This window comes from Bos indicus, chromosome 21 (genome assembly GCF_029378745.1).
Source record: "Bos indicus isolate NIAB-ARS_2022 breed Sahiwal x Tharparkar chromosome 21, NIAB-ARS_B.indTharparkar_mat_pri_1.0, whole genome shotgun sequence".
Taxonomy (NCBI): Eukaryota; Metazoa; Chordata; class Mammalia; order Artiodactyla; family Bovidae; genus Bos; species Bos indicus.
In genome coordinates, this window is record NC_091780.1 from 27,508,176 (window position 1) to 27,534,435 (window position 26,260).

The following is a 26,260-nucleotide window of genomic DNA, read 5'->3' on the forward strand; positions in this document are numbered from 1 at the left end:
AATGGTATATACTCTTAAAGAAGTTTGAATTTTCATACAACTATTTCCATATTTTAAAAAACTTATGTGAACAAATATACCCATTGCTTTTTTTAAAATATTTATTTATTTGGCTGTGAGGTTTTAGTTATTCGTGACATATGGGATCTAGTTCTCTGACCAGGGATCAGTCTTGAGTCCCCTGCATTGGGAGTGCAGAGTCTTAGCCACTGAACCACCAGGGAAGTTCTGCCCATTGTTTTTTGTTTACTACTCTGAATTTCTCATCTGAGTCAGAAAGATCTCTCCTGGTTTTCATCATCTTGTTACTTATTTTAAATCATTTTTTTTCTGTATGAATTTTATTACTCCAAACTAAGTCATGACCTGGATAACTATGATGGTGTGATCACTCACCTAGAGCTAGATATCCTAGAGTGTGAAGTCAAATTGGCCTGAGGAAGCATTACTAAGAACAAAGCTAGTGGAGGTGATGGAATTTCAGCTGAATTGTTTCAAATCCTAAAAGATGATGCTGTTAAAATGCTGTACTCAATATGCCAGCAAATTTGGAAAACTCATAGTGGCCACAGGACTGGAAAAGGCCAGTTTTCATTTCAATCCCAAAAGGGCAATGTCAAAAAATGTTTACCACACAATTACACCCATTGCACATGCTAGCAAGGGAATGCTCAAAATCCTTCTAGTGAAGCTTCCTGAAAGAAATCAACCCTGAATATTCATTGAAAGGACTGATGCTGAAGCTGAAAATCCAATACTTTGGCTACCTGATACGAAGGCTGATTCATTGGAAAAGACACTGATACTGGGAAAGATTGAGGGCAGAAGGAGAAGGGGGGTGGCAGAGGATGAAACAGTGGGATGGCATCACTGACTCAATGGACAGGAGTTTGAACAAACTCGGATAGCTAGTGGAGTACAGGGAAGCCGGCTTGCTGCAGTCCATGGGGATTTACATCCTTTCAGCCAGGCCTCCCCTCATTGCTCATTTCTAACTTCCTTGCTAACAAGGGACACTTGAATTGTTTCCACTCATTTGCTTTAACAAATAGTGCTCCAGGACATAACTTTGTGTACACATCAGTCTACAACATATCTGCCAGAAGTAGGTAAATGTATTTGCATCTTGATAGTGAAGTGAAGTGAGTGAAGTCGCTCAGTCGTGTCCGACTCTTTGTGACCCCATTGACTGTAGCCTACCAGGCCCCTTTGTCCATGGGATTTTTCAGGCAATAGTACTGGAGTAGATTGCCATTTCCTTCTCCGGGGGATCTCCCCAACCCAGGGCTCAAACCCAGGTCTCCCGTATTCTAGACAGATGCTTTACCATCTGACCACCAGGGAAGTCCAAAACCAAGCTTTGTCACGATAGTGTTAATCGCTCAGTCGTGTCCGACTCTTTGTGACCCCATGGACTGTGGCCTGCCAGGCTCCTCTGTCCATGGGATTCTCCGGGCAAGAATACTGGAGTGTGCAGCCATTCCCTTGTCCAGGGGATCTTCCTGACCCAGGGATCGAACCCAGGTCTCCTGCATTGCAGGCAGATTCTTTACCATCTGAGCTACAGGGAAGATCCTTGTCATCTTGATAAACATTGCTCAATAGTCCTCCATAGGTCATATTCCATTTTCATTCTCATCAGAAAAACTCTGGAGTTGAGACTTAGAATAAGGGGGGTTTTATAGAGATGACCAAGATTTTATAAGCCTATAACACCTCTCTTTCTCAGCTTCCTCTCATGTATTGAATACCAGCCTTTTCAACCCTTCTTCTTATCTATCACCTCCCCTTTGGGGACCAGTAAATATCTTTTTATTCAGAGAAAGTCAGGCCTTTCGGTAAAAAGTTATTAAAGTGTCTTGGCTTCCTCCTTACTCTCAGTCTTGTACTCTGTTCATATCACTGGGGAAGCAGCCATCCTTCACTTGTCTAGGACCAGTCCTCTGGGTGCTCTAGGTCAAATCCGTACATAATTCCTCAGGGACCTCGATTTGTCAATTTAATATTGTTGGTGTTGTGGGTCAGGCTCAGTCTATCAATAACCAGTGCTGTGGCTGGACCAGCCCTTGTGGGTCTTAAGATTACAAGATGCCCTTCAATAACTATCAAGAAATGTTGGCAGGGGGGGTGGGGGAAGTTTAACACTTACAGGACCTGGAAATTACATGGCAAACCTGAGGCCACACCACACAGTCATGGGTAGAGAGAACAAGGGCCTGGAGTTCTACTTTTATTGGGGTTGAGCACTGGAGGGTGGAGCCTAGGATTTTGAGGGCTCACTCATTATTGGTGAATTTAACAGGAATTTAAGGCACAGGAAGAGAAAAAGCAAGTGGCCCAAGTGGTTAATCATTGAAGTCAACCATAATCTCTAAAACAAAGGGGCCTCAGTGTGGAGGTGGGGGATGGGGATGGGAGGAGCCCGGCTTTTTATCTAGTTGTGTGGCTGGCAGTGTGTTTATTGAAGACAGCCATCTTCAAAATGCAGGCCTTGGCAAGCAAAGCTTAAGTCAAACATTTGGATTATACACACACACAAAACAAAACCCAGCTGTCAAGGCTACACTACACTCCCTTTTCCTCCTCCTCCTTCTGTTGCCTCCTGGCTGCCTGACTGCCTGCTCTCCTTTTTGTTTGTCTCATCATGACAAAACTGCTCACAAATATATCAGTGAATCCCTCAGTGCTAGGCATAACTGACTGTCAACACTTCAGCTTGCCTAACACTTCTCAGCATTTGACCTTGTCTGCATTCTTGAAATTCTCCCTTGACCCAGGGGACCACTCACCTATTGGCAGGACTGGTTTTCTGTTTCCTCCCTGGGCTTCCCTTCTTCCTCCTGTACCTTAAGTATTGCAATTTTTTAGAGTTGTGTCCTGGGTCATTTTATCTCACTCTGGATATTTCCCTGCCTGATGCCAGGTGGCTTCAATCATTCCTGCTGTTGGCTTACGACTTCCAGATCTATCCTGTCCGGGCCATGTTGTTGTTCTGAATCTATAGTCAGCTGTGCACCAGACTTCACTGTTTGGCTGTCACACAAGCTCCTCAAACTCAACGTGTTCAAAATAGAATTCATCATTGTTCTCTGACAATTTCATTCTGCTCCTGTTTTTGCTATATCCCTGAATAGTCCCACCAATCACCCACTCTAAAAATACTGACTCTCAGCCTATTTCTTAACCCAGTATTTAGTTCCTTACCAAGTACAACCATTTGGTCTTCCTAAAATATTTCTCAAGTCTGTTTTCTCTTCTGCTCCCAGTGCCCCTGCCTCAGTTCAGACTGCCTGAATTACTGACAGCCTCTTGCCTGATGCCTGATCTTTCCATCTTTGGTCTTGAACAAAAATACCCCACTGTTACTGAACCAGGTAACTGAATCATGTTCGTTTGTACAGCAAGTCAGGGCTGAGACCTTGAGGTCTGCAGCAGAGAAAGGGGTTACATGGGTACAGGCAGCCAAGCAAGGAGACAAGAGAACAAATCTCAAATTGGCCTCCTTGAAGGAGACGCTTAGGATATTTATGGGGTAAAGAAGCAGTGTGGGAGACTTCCTGGTGGTCCAGTGGCTAAGAATCCATGCTCCCAATGCAGAGGACCCGGGTGCAATTCCTGGTTGGAGATCTAGATCTCAAGTGCCACACCTAAGACCCAGTGCAGCCAAATAAATAAAATTCAAAAAGAGAAGCAGGGTGGTTTGAAGCTTCAGGAAAGGTTATTGAAGGTTAGAAAAAGGTGAAGTAATTGGAACTGTGCACAGAGGTATCTGAGTTACATGGTTCTTCACAGGATGCACGTTACGAAAATGATGGGCCGCATTATCATGATCTCAAGATGGAGATTTTTGCCCTTGACAATGAAAGAGCACCCATTGGACACTTGTGCAGGCCCAGTTGAATGGTCAATGGTCTCAACTGGTTTGAGCTGGGCAAAACTAACCCCGAATTCTGAACAACAATTTAATCAACTATTACTACACTGACCCCTGGTCAGAAGTGTTGTCTACAGGGGGCAGTTAGAGGAGTTGTGTGATATATTTTCTAGGCTGTGAAGCCAGGAGGGTATGCAGTTTGCAGGAACAATTAAAACACACTTGGTCAGTGAAAGCAAGTTATAGGTTGTTATTCATTTATGTACAGATTATAGTTCAAGGAATCTAATTAATGACTGCTCCTGTTTCACCATCACTGGTTTGGGCTTCAAAATGAAAATTTGCTCACGGCATTCTGCTGCTTGAAATTCTTCCTTGTTCACTGTTGCTCTGAGATAAACTCCAGAATGCCTAAGCGAGGCCTGGCCTTGCTCCAGCTCCCACTGTCACACAGATTGTGCTCTTCCCAACAAAGGTGATGTGCTTCCTTGTATTTCACCTGCTGCCTGCTCTACCATCAGTTCCTTTGACCCTCTCTTTCTCTCCTCCCCTGTACCAGCTTGTTACAACTGCTCAAGCTTTCAGACCAGCTCTAGTGTGGACTTCCTGAAGGAATTCCTGGGCTACCACGCAGGCGTGGCACTAGCCTGTCCCTGCCTTTCCTTCCCCAGTTTTCTCACAGCATCCTTTGGTGGGATCCTTCTCATAGTGTTGCTGGGTGTTAATACATTTGTCTGTACCACCAGATTGTATTTTCTTTTTTTTTGAATGTCCACTTAGGAACAGGCCCTGAGCGGGGTACTTATTACACATTATACCATTCAATCACACAGCAGTCTTTTTTGTGTTTTGTTTTGTTTTGGGGTGCATAGTGGGGTAGGTAGGATCTTAGTTCCCCAACCAGGGATCAAACTCCACCTCCATTGGATCTTCCAGCTCCTTGCATTGGAGGCACAGTCTTCCTTACTGCACTGTCAGGGATGTCTGGACTGTATGTTTCCTGAAGGGAAAGACTGTCTTCTTGCATCATCAGGATCTAACTGGGACCTGTCATGCAGTGAGAGGAATCCAGCTGACATGAAATGAAATGACCAAGAGTAGTTGGGTGTTGCTCTCAGCACAGAAGAGTAGGCTGTAGTCATTTAGTGGCGCAAGACAGAGACTGCATTTGCAGTTTTTCCAAGCCTTCTTTTCATGGATTTATCTCTAGTGTTACATAATCCGTTAACTGTTCTGATAGGAGATGTCTTCACAAATGGCAAATCTGCTTCTTTTTTTCATGGGTATTTACACAGGGAATTTGCAGTCTTGGTCAGTTCCCAGACTGGCTGAAGTCTTTGATGTCAGCACTGGTGTGATCCGAAGGGTTTTAGAAAGCAAATTTGTACCTGTTAGGGTCCACAAGGGGCACAGAGCATGTTATTTAAAAATGGTCCATTGCGCTGACCTGGCGAACAAGGGATGCAGTCACAGTGGCCACGTTGCCCTGGTAGCGTCCTGTTTTTCCTTAAGACAGTGTCCCATTTTTCCCTGCTGGTGCCAGTTTCTCAAGACTACGTGACCATCCGCCTGTGAGACCCCTCTGACTATGTGATCACAAGACCCCCAGCTGCAGGCTAAAGATAAACTAAGGCCCCCTCCCTTCGGGGCACAATTTCCCATCGATAGGGTATGAGAAGGGTTGGCTCTGAAGGGAGATCACTGGTTTCTCTCTAACGCCAGTTACTTCCTCTCTTCCTATAATAAAGCTTTCTCTGCCGGAAAGCCCAGCTCACTCTCGTTTTCTCCGTGTTCACCTTCCAGTAACCACATTGGAACAGAAACTGAAGCAGGATCAAAAAGTCCTTAAGAAACTGGACTTGCCCACTCATTCCAGGAGCTCCCAGGCCCTGGATTCCTCAGAACTACTTTCTGCAAGCCAGTCTGCATCAGGCTGTTTGCTGATGCCTGGGGATGAAGCCTCATCCAAAGGCCATGGTCACAGCACAGCTTTGAAAGCCATTGAATTGAACACTCACAGTAGATACACCAAGGATACAGAAGGAAAGGAATAAAGGAGTCCAGGACCTGGAGGAGGGGAAGTGTTTAGTGCCTGTTGCTGCTGCTCTAGGTCACCCACCAGCAATTGTGGGGGAGCGAGAGGAACTGACAGCGACCAGAGGTTGGAAGAGCTGAAGGCAGGGGACCCAAGTGACCAGATCTTCAGCGACAGAGTTGTGCAGAGGGGATGAGAGTTTTCCAACAGCAATGGGAACTTCCTGTACAGAATCTGAGCCAGAGACGTGCCACGTGACACACAGCCGGCCAAGAATATTTGGTTCTGCCTGGGTTTCTGTGTATGAATTACCCACCTTGGAAGCGGGGGAAATGATGAGCATGGAATGTGGGATGAAAGGTTTGAATCTGACAAAGGGCAGAGGACTTCACAGGACAGAAGTGCCTGGGAGTGGGGCAGTGACCAGCCACGTACAGTCCAGCCTCCTGGAGCACAGCCCCTGCTCAGATCCACATGCATCTTCAGGACTCACCTGTCTTGCATGTGCTCTTTGACTTGCTCTCTGTTACTTTTGTTACTGTAGTCACACATAATGGCCTGCCTCAGAGAATCCTGCCCCTCTGCCTGACTGTTAAACTAAAGTGCCTTTGTTCAGAACTCTGTCCACCTGTGGATGGCAGGAAGGAAGAAATTAACACATTCCCTTCCTGAGACTTGCCATTCTACAAGATATTTGCAAGATTAACAGCCTTTTCAGTTTGTTTCCTCACCTCTTCTATCTCTAATTCATAAAAGAACCTGGCATCCAGCCCCCGAGAAGATGGTTATTTGGAAACATTAATCGGCCATCCTCTTGGTCAGCCGGCCCTCAGAATGCAGCTGTATTCTTTGCCTCAACACCTCGTGTCATGTGGTGAGCATAGCGAGCTTGGACCCTTGACCTTGCTCCTGACCTCTGTCCTCAGCTGATTTTAATCTGCATCCTAAGCAGCTCTGTGCCAGCTGCAAAGACAGGGAGCCAGTTCACACATCCCTCCCAGGGCAGGAGGCCCGTCTGGGCAGGACTCAGCACACAGGAACCGTGCACAGAGCCCTTGTTGCAGAGCACCCCCAGCCCTCTTCCTGGGCAGAGCTGGCTCTGAGCACCTCAGAGCAGGATTTGGACTAACAGCTGCTCCTGGACAAGTTGGTGACCCTGGGCTTCACTCTGTGTGGCCTCCCTCCACCAGGTCTTCCAGAGGCTTCCACTGCACCAGGACCCTGGGCCCCTGTCTCCACCCACTACCCCTTTTCTTCCTGACTCCTGGGTCCCTCTCCTTAGGAGAAAGCCTCCTTGAAATTCTGTCCCGCTCGTGGGCCAGAAAAAATGATTAGAAATCAGGCCAGAGCTTCAGGCCCAGGTCCATCCTGACCCTCAAGACTACACTTTTCTGTTCCTTGCCCCTGGCCAGCACAACAAGGCCCATTTTTGCAACTGTGAGCCCCTGAGGGGTGAGGATTGGCTGACCTAGACGAGCCACCCAGCCCTTCCCAGCAATGCCTGGGTTGAGGTCTTTACAAACAGCCCCCTCCAGGAGATGGGGCTTCCCTGGTGGTTCAGTTGGTAAATGAATCTACCTGCAATGCAGGCGATGCAGGTTCCATCCCTGGATCAGGAAGATCCCCTGGAGAAGGGAATGGCTACCCACTCCAGTATTCTTGCCTGAAAAATCCCCTGGACAGAGGAGCCTGGCGGGCTACAGTTTATGGGGTCTCAAGAGACCAACCTTACACTTAGACCTTTATCTTGAAAATCTGTTGCTAAGCCATGTCTGATTCTTTTATGACCCAATGGACTATAGGCCACCAGGGTCCTCTGTCCATGGGATTTCCCAGGCAAGAATACCGGAGTGGGTTGCCATTCCATTCTCCATGGAATCTTCCCCACCTAGGGATCCAAACCCAAGTCTGTGGCATTGACAGATGGGTTCTTTACCACTGAGCCATACTAAAATGGGATCTTTATCTTATTTGGAGCTTATTCTTGTGTATGGTATTCGGGAATATTCTAATTTCATTCTCATTTTCACTGTTCAAGAAACCAGTGAGGTAGGAGATAGATGGGCTCCAGGTTGGAAATTCACAATCAGCCAGCCTCTGCTCTGCATTTCCTGAGGCAACATAGGTGGGGTCCAGTTGAGGAATTTAAAACCAGCCCCCTGTTTGCTCTCAGAAATTGAAGTAACAATAGAAACGGAGTAAGTAGCCAGTCTTTGTCTCTAGTAAACATCTCAAGGGAATAATCTTGGCAAGGACAAAGAGAGGCAAAGCCCTGATTGAGTAAAGGATTAGGGAGAACACTACACGCGCGATGCGCATAAAGGCTCCTTGGAGTCAAAAGTCAGAGGATAATTCCAGGCCGTAAAGAGTCATGCTCCTCCCAGAAGCCTCCCACTTCAAGATACATCTTGGCTAAGGTTTGTATGTGCACCCCAGGGGAGGGTTCTGAGACAAATTAACCGGTGGGGGGGGAGGAGGGGTTACAAAGATCACAAAGCAAGATGATTGGCCTGAGGGAAGACAAAGACCCAGATAACTGGCCTCTTATAAAGGATATAAACTTCCAAAGGCACGACTCTCTGAGCTCACCTGTGGATCTTTCCACATGTACTTTTTTCCTCAATAAACTTTTTACTTTACTCTTTACCTTCTGCCTCCTCACCTGAATTCATCCTTGACCAGGCAGGCAAGACAAGGGACCTTAGCCCTGACTGCTGGCTCCTGTGGTTCAGTGGTTAGGACTCCCGGTCTGGGAAGCTAAGACCCTGCTTCCAGCTACTGCTCACTGCCGCTTAGAGCTGGGCACATCGGAAATGACCAGCACTCTGTCCTCCAGAGTGGCTGTCACCAATTTGTATTTCCAGCAGCAGAGGAGGACGGTTCCCCTTCCTCCACAGAGTCTGCAGCATTAAACGCTTGTGGAGTGCTTAACAATGGCCGCTCTGACTGGTGTGAGGTGATTCCTTCTTGTAGTTTTGATTTGCATTTCTCTAATATTTAGCGATGGTGACATCGTGTGACTTTTCTTAAAGGATGTGAGTTAAAGGTACCTGCTGAAGGCGGCTCCCTGAACATCTGCCCAGTTTTGAATTCTTTTTTGGTGACCACTCCTGGGGGACTTCCAGAGAGCAGTTGTTTACTTCCAGCCCCAGGTCCTTGGGAATATAAAGTGCCTATCAGTGCAGCTTGTATAGTTGCTGTCACAAAAAACAGCACAAGGGGGCAGCATTTCTTCATGTTCCACTTTCATTTTTCCTTTTTCTGGGCATTCATTGTTACTTTACTTTGGAGTAGAATTGATTTCTGATATTGCGTTTTGTTTCAGGTGTATGGGCACTTGATTTACTTAGACACAGACGTTTATCAGTTCTTTTGGGGGTTCTCTTTCTCATATAAATGATTAAAATCTGTTCCATAGACTGCCCTGTACTATTCAATGGATTAGTTGATTGTATCAAACAACTATATTAATGATATATAGTTTGATATATATTAATTAGCATAGGTTATTAGCAAAGTCTTAATTTATCCCTCAATTCTAAGATTTTTTTTTGGTAATCATAAATTTGTTTTCTAAGTTTGTGAGTCTGTTTGTATCACGCAATATCCGACATTTGAATTCATTTCAAGAATTCAACTGTCAGTGATGCCCTGTGATATTTGTCTCTCTCTCTGACTTCCTTTACTGAGTAAGGTGATCACTCTGTCCATCCACGCTGCTGTCAATGGCGTTATTCTGTTCTGATTCACGGCTGAGTAGTGTTCCAGTATAGAGGTACAACACTCGGTCCTCATTTTTCTGTCAATGGATTTCTTGGTTGAATTTGTTGCAGTGAAAAGGAAAAAAGGAGGAATGAGTTTTTTTATTTCTTAAGAACAAAGAAGATGAAGAAACAGTGAGCAGGCCTGAAAGTTCCTAGTTTTTTTACTTTAATGCTCTAACTCTGCATGCCTGTAACTAAGTTTGCTTTTCTGCCCCCTAACTCTGCAGGAGCCACACTTTGCACCTATTTTCCTTTTCTGTGCTAAATACATCCCCTATCTGGTGTTTACTCTTGCAACACCCTTCCCCTTCTAGTTGCACATCAGAAAGAAGGCCACCGAATTGCCAGACTCAACTACTGGGTTATTGATGCCAGTTTATGACTATCTTTGAAACAGTCTCACAAACTTAGAAAACAAATTTATGATTACCAGAAAAAGTCTTAGAATTGAGGGATAAATTAAGACTTTGCTAATAACCTATGCTAATTGATACATATCAAACTATATATCATTAATATAGTTTGGAAGAGGAAGAAATCAAGATCCTGTCGCCTTTGTTCCTCATCACTGACTGCGAGCCCTCCTCTTATATGAGCCCCTAAACTCATGGGGAGCACAGTTCTTGAGGCACGAGCCTACTGCGTTCCCCGTTTCACCAGCTGAGAATTAAAGCCACTTTCTATTTCCTCCAAACTCTGTGTCCATATTTTTTATTTGGCTTCACCTGGCAGAGAAACTCAAGATTTTGGCCAGCAGCAATTCTAGTTCTTGGCCATTGTCAACCGTGCTGCCCTGAAAAGAAGGGTGCGTGGGTCATTGTGAATTCTGATCTTCTCTGGGTCTAAGCCCAGACGTGGGATTATCGGACCTTACGGTTTCTGGATGTTTAGTTTATAAGGAACCTCTTTGCTGGTTTTTATTGTTCCTGCACCGGTTTACATCCACACCAAGAGTGTAGGAGTGTTCCCTTTTGCCTCCATGCTCTGCCAGTCGGATTTTCTGTAGATGTTTTAGATGGTGGCCATTCTGACCTGTGTGAGGGGACTTCTCAATGGTAGTTTTGATTTGCCTGGGCTTTGGAGAAGGCAATGGCACCCCACTCCAGTACTCTTGCCTGGAAAATCCCATGGACAGAGGAGCCTGGTGGGCTGCAGTCCATGGGGTTGCTAAGAGTCGGACACGAGTGAGCGACTTCACTTTCACTTTTCACTTTCATGCATTGGAGAAGGCAATGGCAACCCACTCCAGTATTCTTGCCTGGAGAATCCCAGGGACGGGGAAGCCTGGTGGGCTGCCGTCTATGGGGTCGCATAGAGTCAGACACAACTGAAGCAATGCAGCAGCAGCAGCAGCGTTGAGTACAGTTTGTCTCTTGAAATCGTCTTCTTGAAAGATGACCCTGTTTGAATTCCTTTCCCCTGTCTTCCTTCTGATATAGGGCAGGTGACTGAAGGGCAGGTGTCATTTACAGATACCCAGGCTTGTGAATGTTCAGAGCCTGACAGCACCTGTTTTAAAGTTGTCTGGAACGCAGTCCTGAGGAAACAGCATTACTTCCTGCACAACTCTCGTCCTCAGCCAATGAGTCTTATGGAAAACTCTGCTCCTGGATTGTCAACTAAGGAGAATGTGCCAGAAGAAACACCGAAGGCTTGGGTCTCCTTTCTCCTCCCCTTTACCCTTTATCCCCAGGATACATTCCAATTTTTGGAACACCACTCTGCAGAGGGTGCTATCATCTGTCAGTGGGGCAGCCCTAAGGACAGAGGCTGGAGTTGGGAAATCCAGCATATGGGACATATGGTGCCCAGGGGACCGTGCAAAGCTTTTCCAGCCCAGAGGCTCCACCATTTTTGGGGTGAAGTAGTTGAAGTAGGTGTGGTTTCTCTGCAGGTGGGCCTGGATCTGGAGATTGGGTGCTCATGCAGATAGCAAGAGGCCCTCCAGGTCCATCGTAGGAAGCACGTTTCCTGCCACATGCTCCTAGCTCTGTCCGCCCCGAGACCCTCCAGTCTTGAGACCGAAGCCTGCTCAGGCTCCAGGGATGTGACACCAGGCCAGGTTACTGTAGCCTGAGGGCAAGAGTCAGCACTCTTTATTTCTCTTCTTTTTTGTGTTTTTATTATTCTCTAATTTGAATTAGAGTATATAGTTGAATGACAAGGTTGTGGGGTTTTTTTTCTTTCCTTTTGGATCTACAGCAACTAGATTCACTTACACATAGATGTACATATGTTCTTTTCCGTGTTCTTCTGCAGTGCAGGATATTACAGAGTGCTGAATAGGATTTCTGTGTTACACAGTGATTCCTGGTGGCTTTTTATAATAGCCTCCCTATGTTAGACTGAAACAGCTCTTTTCCCTCAGGCACAGCTTTCTTTTCTGGGGAACATAGTTTGTGAGACTGTTTCTCTTTGGTAAAGTTCATTTGTATCCATTTTTGGATTTCAGCTAGAAGTAATATCATATGGTAATATCTCTCCCTGTGTCCCCCACTTAACTTGGTATGGTCATTTCTACTTTCTTCTCTAAGGCTGGACATAGCATTACGCTCTGCTTCTTTATGGCTGAGTGATGTTGCTTCGCATCTATGTACCCCCATCTTCCTTATCCATTCATCTGTCCTTCTATACTTAAGTTGCTCCGAGTCTTTGCTATGGTACCTCGTGCAGCCACGATCACAGGGACCACTGCCTTTCAAAATTTTGACTTTCTCGGGATTGATGCCCAGGCGTGGGGTTGCTGTGTCCTCGGGTAATGTTATGTTTATATTTTTTAAGAACCTCCATGGTGTTCTCCCTAGTTCATGTACCGTTTCACTCTCCCAACAAGAGTGTAGGAAGGGTCCCTTCCCTTCACAGCCTCTCTAAACTTATTTTTTGATGTTTAGAGATGGCCAGTCTCACCGGTGTAAGGTGATACTCACTGGGCTTCTGATTGGCCTGTCTCTAATAATTAGTAATGCTGAGCATCTTTTCATGTGCCTAATGGCAATCTGCATGCCTTCATGTAAGAAATATCCATTTTGATCTTTGACTCATTGATTTCTTGGGTTTTTCATCTTTTTGATATTAAGCTGCAAGAATTGTTTCTATATTTTGGACACAGATTCCTTGTGAGTATCTTCATTTGCAAATGTACTTTCCCATTCTGAGGGTTGTCTTTCTCTTTTGTTTAAGGTTTCCTTTGCTGTGCAAATGCTTTTAAGATTAATTTGGCCCCGTTTTCTAACTTTCGTTTGAAAGTGAAAGTCACTCAATCATGTCCAACTCTTTGTGGCCTACCAGGCTCCTCTGTCCATGGGGATTCTCCAGGCCAGAACACTGGAGTGGGTAGCCTTTCCCTTCTCTAGGGGATCTTCCCCACCCAGGGATCGAACCTAGATCTCCCACATTGTAGGCAGATTCTTTACCAGCTAAGACACAAGGAAAGCCCAAGAATACTTGATTGGGTAGCCTATCCCTTCTCCAGGGTATCTTCCTGACCCAGGAAATAAACCAGGGTCTCTTGCATTGCAAGTGGATTCTTTACCAACTGAGCTATCAGGGAAGCCCAACTTTTGGATTATTTTTCATTATTCTGAGAGGTGGATCCTAAAAGCACTGGTGGAATTGATGTCACAGCATGTCCCACCTATAGTTTCCTCAAGAATTTCACAGTATCCATCCTTACATTTAGATCCTTATCTTATTTGAAGCTTATTTTTGTGTATGGTTTGAGGAATGTTCTAATTTCATTCTCATTTTCAGTGCTCAGAACCACCCTGCTGGCCTCCATACTGACTTTCACCTATTTTCCTTTCCGGCAGTGGAGGAGGGTTCCCTCTTCTCCACAGCTTCTGGCGGATTTACCCTTAGCAGTTGTTGTTCAGTCTGTCACATCCGCCTCTTTATGCCCCGTGAACTGCAGCACGCCAGGCTTCCCTGTCTTTCACTACCTGCCTGAGTTTGCTCAAACTCACATCCACTGAGTCAGTGTTGCCATCCGACTATCTCATCCTCTATCACCCCCTTCTCCTCTTGCCCTCAATCTTTCCCAGCATCAAGGTCTTTTCCAGTGAATCAGTTCTTCACATCAGGTGCCAAAGTATTGGATTTTCAGCTGCACTCAATATGCCAGCAAATTTGGAAAACTCAGCAGTGGCCACAGGACTGGAAAAGGTCAGTTTTCATTCCAATCCCAAAGAAAGGCAATGCCAAAGAATGCTCAAACTACCAAACAATTGCACTCATCTCACACGCTAGTAAAGTAATGCTCAAAATTCTCCAAGCCAGGCTTCAGCAATATGTGAACCGTGAAATTCCTGATGTTCAAGCTGGTTTTAGAAAGGCAGAGGAACCAGAAATCAAATTGCCAACATCCGCTGGATCATGGAAAAAGCAAGAGAGTTCCAGAAAAACATCTATTTCTGCTTTATTGACTATGCCAAAGCCTTTGACTGTGTGGATCAAAAGAAACTGTGGAAAATTCTGAAAGAGATGAGAATACCAGACCACCTGACCTGCCTTCTGAGAAATCTGTATGCAGGTCAGGAAGCAACAGTTAGAACTGGACATGGAACAACAGACTGGTTCCAAATAGGAAAAGGAGTACGTCAAGGCTGTATATTGTCACCCTGCTTATTTAACTTATATGCAGAATACATCATGAGAAACGCTGGACTGGAAGAAACACAAGCTGGAATCAAGATTGCCGGGAGAAATATCAATAACCTCAGATATGCAGATGACACCACCCTTATGGCAGAAAGTGAAGAAGAACTCAAAAGCCTCTTGGTGAAAGTGAAAGTGGAGAGTGAAAAAGTTGGCTTAAAGCTCAGCATTCAGAAAACTAATATCATGGCATCTGGTCCCATCACTTCATGGGAAATAGATGGGGAAACAGTGGAAACAGTGTCAGTTAATAACACTGTTATTATTATTAACCCAAAACAGTTATTGTTTTGGGCTCCAAAATCACTGCAGATGGTGACTGCAGTCATGAAATTAAAAGACGCTTCCTCCTTGGAAGGAAAGTTATGACCAACCTAGATAGCATATTGAAAAGCAGAGACATTACTTTGCCAACAAAGGTTCATCTAGTCAAGGCTATGGTTTTTCCTGTGGTCATGTATGGATGTAAGAATTGGACTCTGAAGAAGGCTGAGCGCCGAAGAATTGATGCTTTTAAACTGTGGTGTTGGAGAAGATTCTTGAGAGTCCCTTGGACTGCAAGGAGATCCAACCAGTCCATTCTAAAGGAGATCAGCCCTGGGTGTTCTTTGGAAGGAATGAAACTCCATTACTTTGGCTAAAGCTGAAACTCCAGTACTTTGGCCACCTCATGCGAAGACTTGACTCATTGGAAAAGACTCTGATGCTGGGAGGGATTGGGGGCAGGAGGAGAAGGGGACGACAGAGGATGAGATGGCTGGATGGCATCATTGACTCAATGGACATGAGTCTGGGTGAACTCCGGGAGTTGGTGATGGACAGGGAGGCCTGGTGTGCTGCGATTCATGGGGTCGAAAAGAGTCGGACACGACTGAGCGACTGAACTGACTGACTGAACTGACCAGTTCTTCCGGTGAATATTCAGGACTGATTTCCTTCAGGATTGACGGGTTTGATCTCCTTGCAGTCCAAGGGGCTCTCAAGAGTCTTTACCAGCACCACAATTTGAAAACATCAATTCTTTAGCATTCAGCCTTCCTTATGGTCCAGCCTCACATCTGTTCATGACTACTGGAAAAACCATAGCTTTGACCGTAATGGACCTTTGCCAGCAAAGTCATGTCTGCTTTTTAATACACTGTCTAGTTTGGTCATAGCTTTTCATCCAAGGAGCACGCGTCTTTTAATTTCGTGGCTGCAGGCACAGTCTGCATTGATTTTGGAGCCTGAGAAAATGAAATCTGACACTGTTTCCACTTTCTCCCCATCTATTTGCCATAAACTGATGGGACCAGATGTGAGGATATTCTTTTTTTGAATGTTGAGTTTTAAGCCAACTTCTTCACTTTTCTCTTTCACCTTCATCAAGAGGCTCTTTAGTTCCTCTTTACTTTCTGCCATTAAAGTAGTCTCATCTGCATATCTGAGGTTATTGACATTTCTCCTGGCAGTCTTGAATCCAGCTTGTGAGTCATCCAGCATTTCATTGTGAAATCCAGCATTTCACATGATGTACTCTGCATATAAGTTAAATAAGCAGGGTGACAATATACAGCCTTGACGTACTCCTTTCCCAATTTGGAACCAGTCTGTTTTTCCATGTCCAGTTGTAACTGTTGCTTCTTGTCCTGAATGGAGGTTTCTCAGGAGGCATGTAATGTGGTCTGCTATTCCCATATCTTCAAGAATATTCCACAGTTTGTTGTGATCTAAAGAGTGAAAGTCTTTAGCATAGTCAAGGAAGCAGAAGTAGAGGTTGTTTTTTTTTTTTTAATTCTCTTGCTTTTTCAATGATCCAACAGATGTTGGCAATTTTATCTCTGGTTCCTCTGCCTTTTCTAAATCCATGTTGTACATCTAGAAGTTCTTGGTTCATGTACTGCTGAAGACTAGCTTGAAGGATTTTGAGCATAATCTTACTAGCATTTGAAATGAGTGCAATTGCATGGTAGTTTGAACATTCTTTGGCATTGCCTTTCTTTGGGATTGGAATGAAAACTGACCTTTTCCAGTCCCATGGCCATTGCTGAGTTTTTCAAATTTGCTGGCATATTGAGTGCAGCACTTTCACAGCATCATCTTTTATGATTTGAAGTAGCTCAGCTGGAATTCCATCACCTCCACTAGCTTTGCTTGTAGTAATGCTTCCTAAAGCCCACTTGAATTCACACTCCAGGATATCTGACTCTAGGTGAGTGACAACACCATTGCAGTTGTCTGGGTCATTAAGAACTTTTTTGTACAGTTCTTCTGTGTATTTTTGCCACCTCTTCTTAATCTCTTCTGCTTCTGTTAAGTCCTTGCCATTTTTGTCCCTTTTTGCGCCTATCTTTGTAAGAACTATTCCCCTGGTGTCTCCAGTTTTCTTAAAAGATCTTTAGTCTTTCCCATTCTATTGTTTTCCTCTATTTCTTTGCAGTGTTCACATAACAAGGCTTTCTTATCTCTCCTTGCTGTTCTCTGGAACTCTGCATTCACTTGGGTATCTTTTCCCTTCTTCTTTGCCATTCACTTCTCTTCTTTCCTCAGCTATTTGTAAGGCTAGTCACACAACCACTTTGCCTTCTTGCATTTCTTTTTCAGTATGCCTTCCTGGAAGAAATATCGATTTTGATCCGTTGATTTCTTGGGTTATTCAACTTTTTGATATTAAGCTGCAAGGATTGTTTCTATGTTTTGGACACAGATTCCTTGTGAGTATCTTCAATTACAAATATATTTTTCCTATTCTGAAGGTTGTCTTTCTCTTTTGTTTAGGGTGTCCTTTGCTATGCAAATGCTTTTAAGATTAACTTGGTCCCATTCTCTAACTTTTGGTTTATTTTTCATTATTCTGAGGGATGGATCCCAAAAGCACCTGGTGGAATTGATGTCACAGCATGTCCCACCTATAGTTTCCTCAAGAGTTTCATAGTATCCATCCTTACATTTAGATCTTTATCTTATTTGAAGTTTATTTCTGTGTATGGTTTGAGAGAGATTCTAATTCATTCTTCTTTTCTTTTTTTTTTTTGTAAAATTAGATCATTTTAATGTTGGCTTTTTTCTTTTTTAAAACAGTAGAATAAATAGTTTTCTTTGACTGAAGACAACATGTAAGGTTGATTGGTAGTATTCAGAAATATCAGAGTAATGGTTTCCCAATTGGTGTGTAGTCTTCAGTAATTATAAGGAGTTATTTGTATGTAACTGCTGTCAAACCAGTAAGACTGCATTTATGCATCCATCATTTTCAGGATTATTAGTAACCTGGGCATATTTTCCCCAGATGACTTTGCCTCCTTGTGTTACAAGGCCCAACTTGCTCACGTTCACCTCAATGACAGTTCCTTTGGTAATAACACCCAAAGTTGTATATAGTGGGGATGAGGGATTCTTCTTTACACCAAGTATTGGCAAGCAAAAGGCAGCTTTCAGTTCAGGATGTGTTACATGAGCCTTCTTGAAACGTAATCCCATTGGCCTAATGAATCTTTCATATTTAGGTGGTTTTCGAGTAAAGCCATCTCCAACAAAGCAGACTTTAGTAACCATCCTCTTCCAGGCTTTCTTCTTTCTCTTTCCTGTTCAAATAACTTTTAATACTTCTGTTTCTCCCTGGGCATGAACTTTAGGCAGAGGGACCTCCCATTTTCCTGCTTTCTCTTTTCGTTTCTGTTTAATCATATTGGAAAGTACTTTAGCTCAAGACTGTCCCTCTCGGTCCAGTAGATATGCAGGTACTGCTCCTTGTGGAGTCTTTTCATCATTCTTCTGTTTGGTGTTTCTCTTTTCATGGATCTTAATAGTCTTTGTCATTTGTATTTTCTCAGCATGGCGCTGTTTATGGTAGAGCTTAGCTTTCAGACCAGTCATCTTTTTTGCTTTCTTTGAACGTTCATGAGTCTCTCAACCTTCCTTCTTTCTCTTTTTCTCATGGTAATCCAAACGATATCCATAGCGCTTACGGTGTAACTCAACATATCCATTTTGTGGCATGGTGATAGCTGCCGAGCCGCCGGGTGCAATCTCCGCGGCACGAAGAAGCTCTCAATTTTCGGCTCTCAGAGACCCACCTCATTCTTCTTTCCATTGCTCAAGGAACCAGCAGGCTGGCCTCCATATTGGTGTTCACCTGTTTTCATTTTTAGCATCAGAGGAAGAGAGTTCCCTTTTCTCCACAGCATTTGGTGGATTTGACCTTTGTAGAGTATTGACAGTGTCCATTCTGGCAGGTTTGGGGTGATACCTCATTTCAGGATTGAACACACTTCCCTAATATTTAGCGATGCTGACATCTGTTCATGTGATTTTTTTTTTTTAAGGTGTGAGTTAAGGGTACCTGTTAAAACTGGCTTCATGAAGGTCTACCCAGTTATGAGTTCTTTTCAATGACCACCCTCGGCTGAGCGACTTCACTTTCACTTTCACTTTTCACTTTCATGCATTGGAGAAGGAAATGGCAACCCACTCCAGCGTTCTTACCTGTAGAACCCCAGGGACGGGAGAGCCTGGGTGGGCTGCCGTCTATGGAGTCGCACAGACACGACTGAAGCGACTCAGCAGCAGCAGCAGCAGCAGCAGCAGCAGCAGGAGACTCCGGAAGGCAGTTGTTTACTTACACCTCCCTCCCACTCCCAGATCTTGTGACTATTAAGTGTCAGTCAACACAACTTTTATAGTTGTAGTTCCCAATATGGCCACACTTTCTTTTGCGCTGCACTTTCTTTTTTCTTCTTCTTTTTTAACCCTTTTTCTAAACTGTCATTGTTTTTTTTTATATTGGAATAGGGCTTCCCAGGTGGTACTAGTGTTAAAGACCCTGCCTGCCAATGCAAGAGACATCCTTTTAGGTGTTTTGAGATGGCCATCCTGACTGATGTGAGGTGATATCACATCAGACTTTTGATTTGCCTTTGTGTCAGAATGAGAGATGCTGAGCATGTTCTCATGTGCCTAATCACAATACCCATGTCTTCCTCCAAGAAATATCCATTTCTGTGTTTGGCCCATTTGTGTCTTGGGTTGTTGTGTTTTTGATATTGAACTATTTGGGGCTCCTTGTATGTTTTGGAGATGAATTCCTTGTCCGTATCTTCATTTGCAAATATTTCTTCCCATTCCAGGTTGCAATTGTCTTTCATTTGGGGTTTCCTTTGTTGTGCAAATGCTTTTATGGTTAATTAGTTTCTGTCTTCTTATTTTTGGTTTATTTTTCATTCATTTAAGAGGTGTATCCAAAGAGACCTTCCTGCAATTTATGTTACTGTATGTCCTGGCTATGGCTCCTCAAGATTTTCTAAATCCTGACATTTAGATCTTTTATTTGGAGTTATTTTGTGTATGGTGTTAGGGACTATTCTAACTCATCCTCATTTTCCTTGTATCAGTATCCATCTCTCTATCCTTCACAGTGTCTGTTAGCAATTTACATTCCCAGCATCGGTGGAGGAATGCTCCCTTTTCTCCACACCTTCACCAGTGGTTATTGTTTGTCAAGTTTCTAGGAATGGCCATTCTGACTGCTGTGTGGTGATACCTCGCTGCGGTTTTGACTTGCATTTCTTTGATATTTAGCCATGTTGATGTCTTTTCATGAGATTTGTTTTAAAGGGTGTGAGTTAAACTTACCTCTTGAGATGGGTCTTGTATGCCTGCCCTGTTTTGAATTCTTTTTCAATGACCACCACTAGGACATGTCTTGAGGTTAGTTGTTTTTCACTTACGACAAAAGTCCAAATAGTCAAATCTAAGGTTTTTTCAGTAGTTATGTATGGATGTGAGAGTTAGATCATAAAGAATGCTGAGCGCTGAAGAACTGATGCTTTGCAATTGTGGTGCTGGAGAAGACTCTTGAGAGTCTGTTTGACAGCAAGATCAAATCAGTCAGTCCTTAAGGAAATCAACCCTGAATATTCATTGGAAGGACTGATGCTGAAGCTGAAGCTCCAGTACTTTGGCTGCCTGACACGAAGAGCTAATCGTTGGTAGAGACCCTGATGCTGGGAAAGATTAACGGCAGGAAGAGAAGAGGGTGACAAAGGATGAGATGGTTAGATGACATCACCTACTCAATGAACATGAGTTTTGGAAAATTCCAGGATATAGTCAAAGACAGGGAAGACTGATGTGCTGCAGTGCATGGGGCTGCAAAGAGTCAGACATGACTGAGCAACTAAATTTAAACAGGAACCCTGTGAATATTAAATATCAGCACAGCTTTTCAAGTTGTTGTTACTGACAATGACCACAAGGTGGCAGCATTACTTTATGTCCAACTTTTTTTTTTTTCCAGTCCTGTCATTTTCTTATTATTTAGCATTGGCATAGAGGTGATTTTAGAGGTGATTTACGATGTGGCATTTGTTTCAGGGGTAAAGGAACTTGATCCAGTTATATATAGACATTTATCTATTCTTTTTCTTGTTCTTTTTCACATCTAGATGATTACCATCTGCTCAGTAAACTTCCTGTGGTATTCAAAACTCTTAATTTTCCCAACTTTATCTGGAGATTGAGGGCTCATGCAGAGGGCAAGAGGCACTCCAGGAACATCATGGGGCACCCTGCCTCCCACATCCTTCCAGGACCTGAGCCCCACAACAATCCAGCCTTAGCAGCTCAGCCAGCCCAAACTCCAGAGATTTGAAACAAGCCAAGGAAACCATGGGCTGAGGGGAACAGAGTCAGTTTTTGTTTTTCTTTTCTTTTTTTATCCTCTAGTTTGCAATGGAGTGTGTAGGGGTGCTTCCCTTGTGGCTCAGACAGTAAAGACTCTGCCTGCAATGCAGGACACCTGGGTTCGAAAGACCCCCTGGAGGAGGGCCTCCAACCCACTCCAGTATTCTTGCCTGGGAAACCCCAGGGACAGAGAAGCCTGGTGGGCTACAGATGGTGGGTGTTCCCGTGTCTTTTAAAATGTTGGTTTTCTCTGGATGTATACCCAGGCACAGGATTGCTGGGTCTGAAGGTACTTCTCTATTTTGTTTTTTAAGACTCTCCATACTGTTCTCCCTAGTGGATCGCCATTGGACATGTCCAACCACAGTGCAGGAACATTCTCTTCTCTCCACACCATCTCTAGCATTTATTTTTGGACATATTTTGAGATGGCCATTCTGACCTGTGTGAGACCTCACTGGATTTGCTTTGTGTTTGTGTAAGAATTAGTGATGCTGAGAATGTCCTCAGGTCCCTAATCACAGTCTGCATGTCTTCCTCCAAGAAATACCCATTTCTGTGTTTGGCCCATTGGTGTCTTGGGTTGTCTGTGCTTTTGATATTGAGCTGTATGAGCTGTCTGTGTGTTTCAGAGACGTGTTCCTTGTGGATATCTTCGTCTGCAAACATTTCTTCCCATTCTGGGCTTCGTTTGTCTTTCATTTTGGGTTTCCTTTGCTGTACAAATGTTTTATGGTTAATTAGGTCCCATTTTCTTATTTTTGGTTTATTTTTCATTCATCTAAGAGGTGAATCCAGAAAGACCTCACTGGGATTTATGTCTATGTGTGTCCTGCCTATGTTTTCCTTGAGCTTTCACAGTATCCATCCTCACATTTAGATCTTTATATTCTTTGGAGTTTGTTTTGTGTATGGTGTTAGGAAGTATTCTAACCTTATTTTCTTTGCCTCAATAACCATCACACCATCCTTCACAGTGTCTGTTACCAGTTTATACTCCCAGCATTAGGGGAGGATACTCCCTTTTCTCCACACCTTCACCAGCGGTTATTGTTTGTAGAGTTTCTGAGAATGGCCACTCTGACTGGTGTGACGTGATAGCTTGCTGTGGTTTCTATTTGCACTTCTAATATTTAACAATGTTGACATCTTTTCATGTAATTCTTTTTTAAGGGTCAAAAATTACATTTGACATTCTGTGAAAAATGACAGAATGATCTCACTTCATTTTCAAGGCAAACCATTCAACATCACAGTAATCCAAGTCCATGCCCCAACCACTGATGCCAAAGAAGCTGAAGTTGAACAGTTCTGTGAAGACCTACAAGACTTTCTAGAACACCAGAGAAAAGATGTCCTTTTCATCATAGCGGATTGGAATGAAAAAGTCAAAAGTCAACAAATACCTGGAGTAACAGGTAAGTTTAGCCTTGGAGTACAAAATGAAGCAGGGCAAATGCTAACAAGAGTTTTGTTAAGAGAACACACTGGTCATAATAAACATCCTCTTCCAACAACACAAGAGACAAGTCTACACGTGGACATCATCAGGTGGTCAATACCGAAATCAGATTGATTATATTCTTTGCAGCCGAAGATGGAGAAGCTCTATACAGTCAGCAAAAACAATACCATGAGCTCCTTATTGCAAAATTCAGACTTAAATTGAAGAAAGTAGGGAAAACCACTAAGCCATTCAGATATGACCTAAATCAAAGCCCTTATGATTATACAGTGGAAGTGAAAAATAGATGCAAGGGATTAGAGCTGATAGAGTGCCTGAAGAACACATGGAGGTTCATAACACTGTATAGGAGGCAGTGATCAAAACCATCTCTAAGGAAAAAGAAATGTGACAAATCAACATGGTTGTCTGAGGAGGCCTTATGAATAGCTGAGAAAAAAGGCAAAGGAGAAAGGGAAAGATATACCCATTTGAATGCAGAGTTCCAGAGAATAGCAAGGAGAGATAAGAAAGCCTTCATTAGTGAACAATGCAAAGAAATAGAGGAAAACAATAGAATGGGAAAGACTAAAGATCTCTAAGAAAATTGGAGATACCAAGGGAACATTTCATGCAAAGACGGGCACAATAAAGGAAAGAAATGTCAAGGACCTAACAGAAGCAGAAGATATTTAAAAAGAGGTGGTAAGGAAACACAGAACTATACAAAAAAGGTCTTACCAACTTGATAACCACAATGGAGTGATCACTCACCTAGAGCCAGACATCCTGGAGTGTGAAGTCAATTGGGCCTTAGGAAAGATTATTATGAACAGAGCTAGTGGAGGTGATAGAATTCCAGCTGAGCTACATCAAATCCTAAAAGATGATGCTGTTAAAGTTGCACTCAATGTACCTGCAAATTTGGAAACTCAGCAGTGGACACAGGAGTGGAAAGGATCAGTTTTCATTCCAATCCCAAAGAAAGTTCAAACTACCAAACAATTGCACTCATCTCCCACGCTAGCAAAGTAATACTCAAAATCCATCAAGCTAGGCTTCAACAGTATGTGAACCAAGAACTTCCAGATGTACAAGCTGGGTTTAGAAAAGGCAGAAGAACTGGAGATTGCCAACATTCATTGGATCATAAAGAAAACAAGGGAATTCCAGAAGAACATCTACTTCTGCTTTAAAGCCTTTGACTGTGTGGATCAAAACAAATTGTGAAAAATTCTTAAATAGTAGGGAATACCAGACTACCTTACCTGCCTCCTGAGACACATGTATGCAGGTCAAAAGCAACAGTTAGAACTGGACATGGAACAACAGATGGGTTTCAAATTGGGAAAGGAGTGTGTCAAGGCTGTATATTGTCACCCTGCTTATTTTAACTTATATGCAGAGTACATTATGCAAAATGCTGGGCTGGACGCATCGCAAGCTGGAATTGAGATAACCAAAAGAAATATCAACAACCTCAGATGTGCAGATGATACCACTCTAATGGCAGAAAGTGAAGAGCAACTAAAGAGCTTCCTGATGAGGGTAAAAGAGGAGAGTGAAAAAGCTGGCTTAAAACTCAACATTCAAAAAGCTAAAATCATGGCATCTTGTCCCATAACTTCATGGCAAATAGATGGGAAAAAGTGGAAACAGTGACAGACTTTATTTTCTTGGGCTCCATAGTCACTGCAGATGATGACTGCAGCCATAAAATTAACAGACACTTGCCCCTTGGAATACAAGCTATGACAAATGTTTTTTCAGTCATTCAGTCATGTATGACTTTTTGTGAGCTCATGGACTGTAGCACGCCAGGCTTCCCTTTCCTTCACCATCACCCAGAGTTTGCTCAAACTAATGTCCATTGAGTCAGTGATGCTATCCAACCATCTAATCCTCTGTTGTCCCCTTCTCCTCTTGCCCTCAGTCTTTCCCAGCACCAGGGTCTTTTCCATTGAGTCAGCTCTTTGCATCAGGTGGCCAAAATATTGGAGCTTTATTTTCAGTATCAGCCCTTCCAATGAATATATAGGGTTGATTTCCTTTAATATTGACTGGTTTGATCTCCTTGCACCCCAAAGGACTCAAGAGTCTTTTCTAGCACCGCAATTCGAAAGCATCAAGTCTTCACTGCTCAACCTTCTTTTTGGTCCAACTCTCACAGCCATATATGACTGCTGGAAAAACAAGTAGCTTTTATTCTCGCATATGGGATATTGAATTTGTCTTCACAAATTGTCTGCTATATTTAGACTCTTGGTTCATACTCCATGTCACCATGTAGTGTGGTAATTAAATACAATTAGAAACAAAGATTTAAGGATGTGGTTTGCCTACCAGCAGCATAGGAATGTTCCATTTTCTCCAGCCCCTCTTACCCTGATATGACATCTCAAAACTCAGAAACTGTTACTTGTTGATATGATTATCAATTTCATTTTAGCTCAGTTTGAACAGAGAAGCAAAAAAATGAGGGGGTCAAGTTTTTTCAGGTTTTAGGGTTTTTCTTTTGTCTGTTTTACTTTTGTCTGTTAGAAGACAAAGTACATGCAGCTTGTGGGCTCTTTGAGTCACTCATTTTTTGCAGGAATTTTCTTGTATTTGTTTTCAAGTGTGATCTTTCATTCACATAATAACAAATAACATAATTTGAAGAAACTAGTTTGAAATGATGGCTTGCTTCTGCTCAGAAAATCTGAACACAAAGGAACCAATGTGAACCGCAAAGATCAGGATGGATGCCAAGCTTTTAAGAATATTTTAGGTTTGCAAATAATAACTAATGTGCTTGTTTTTTCAAGAGTATATTTTCACTCTGATAAATAATAAGCTTTTCCAGAAGGCTTCCAGTGTCCACCTCCTGCTGGAAGCCTAGGATGCTGGAATCAGGCCACTTCCTGTCTGTCTTCATAAGACACTGGGCTGCACTCTAAGAATATCTTGGCTCTCCCCAGGATCTGGACCATCACAGGGCCACAGAAATTGGTAACAGTTTTGTTTTGCCTGTTGAAATGTTTAATGGCAAAGGTTCTTTCAATTCCTGATGTGGCTGAAGTGTGGAGCCCAGTGATGATTTCTTTAAGAAATGTACATCCTAGTTCCCACATGAGGGTGAGTCCTCTGTCCAACAACGAGAGACCCTGCATGTGTGTGGCCGGTGCCTCCTAGACAGCAGCTTTACACTAGTCTAAACCTGACCAAGTTCTATCTACATGGTAGATTCAGGCCTCCCTAAATCATGAAATTAAAAGACGCTTACTCCTTGGAAGGAAAGTTATGACCAACCTAGATAGCATAATCAAAAGCAGAGACATTACTTTGCCAACAAAGGTCTGTCTAGTCAAGGCTATGGTTTTTCCTGTGGTCATGTATGGATGTGAGAGTTGGACTGTGAAGGCTGAGCGCCAAAGAATTGATGCTTTTGAACTGTGGTGTTGGAGAAGACTCTGAGAGTCCCTTGGACTGCAAGGAGATCCAACCAGTCCATTCTGAAGGAGATCAGCCCTGGGATTTCTTTGGAAGGAATGATGCTAAAGCTGAAACTCCAGTACTTTGGCCACCTCATGTGAAGAGCTGACTCATTGGAAAAGACTCTGATGCTGGGAGGGATTGGGGGCAGGAGGAGAAGGGGACGACAGAGGATGAGATGGCTGGATGGCATCACTGACTCGATGGACATGAGTTTGAGTGAACTCTGGGAGCTGGTGATGGACAGGGAGGCCTGGCAGGGAGGCCTGGCGTGCTGCGATTCATGGGGTCGCAAAGAGTCGGACACGACTGAGCAACTGAACTGAACTGAACTGAAATCTTGTCTAGGGGTTCCC

The 26,260-nt window shown here is 43.5% G+C and overlaps 2 pseudogenes; one reads left to right on the forward strand and one right to left on the reverse strand.

The window, feature by feature from the left end:
* The first annotated feature begins 5,117 nt into the window (after positions 1-5,117).
* Positions 5,118-6,256, forward strand: LOC139178321 (neugrin-like; annotated as a pseudogene).
* An 11,077-nt stretch (positions 6,257-17,333) lies between these two features.
* On the reverse strand, positions 17,334-18,375 carry LOC139178195 (ribosome biogenesis protein NSA2 homolog pseudogene; annotated as a pseudogene).
* Between the last annotated feature and the right edge of the window lie 7,885 nt (positions 18,376-26,260).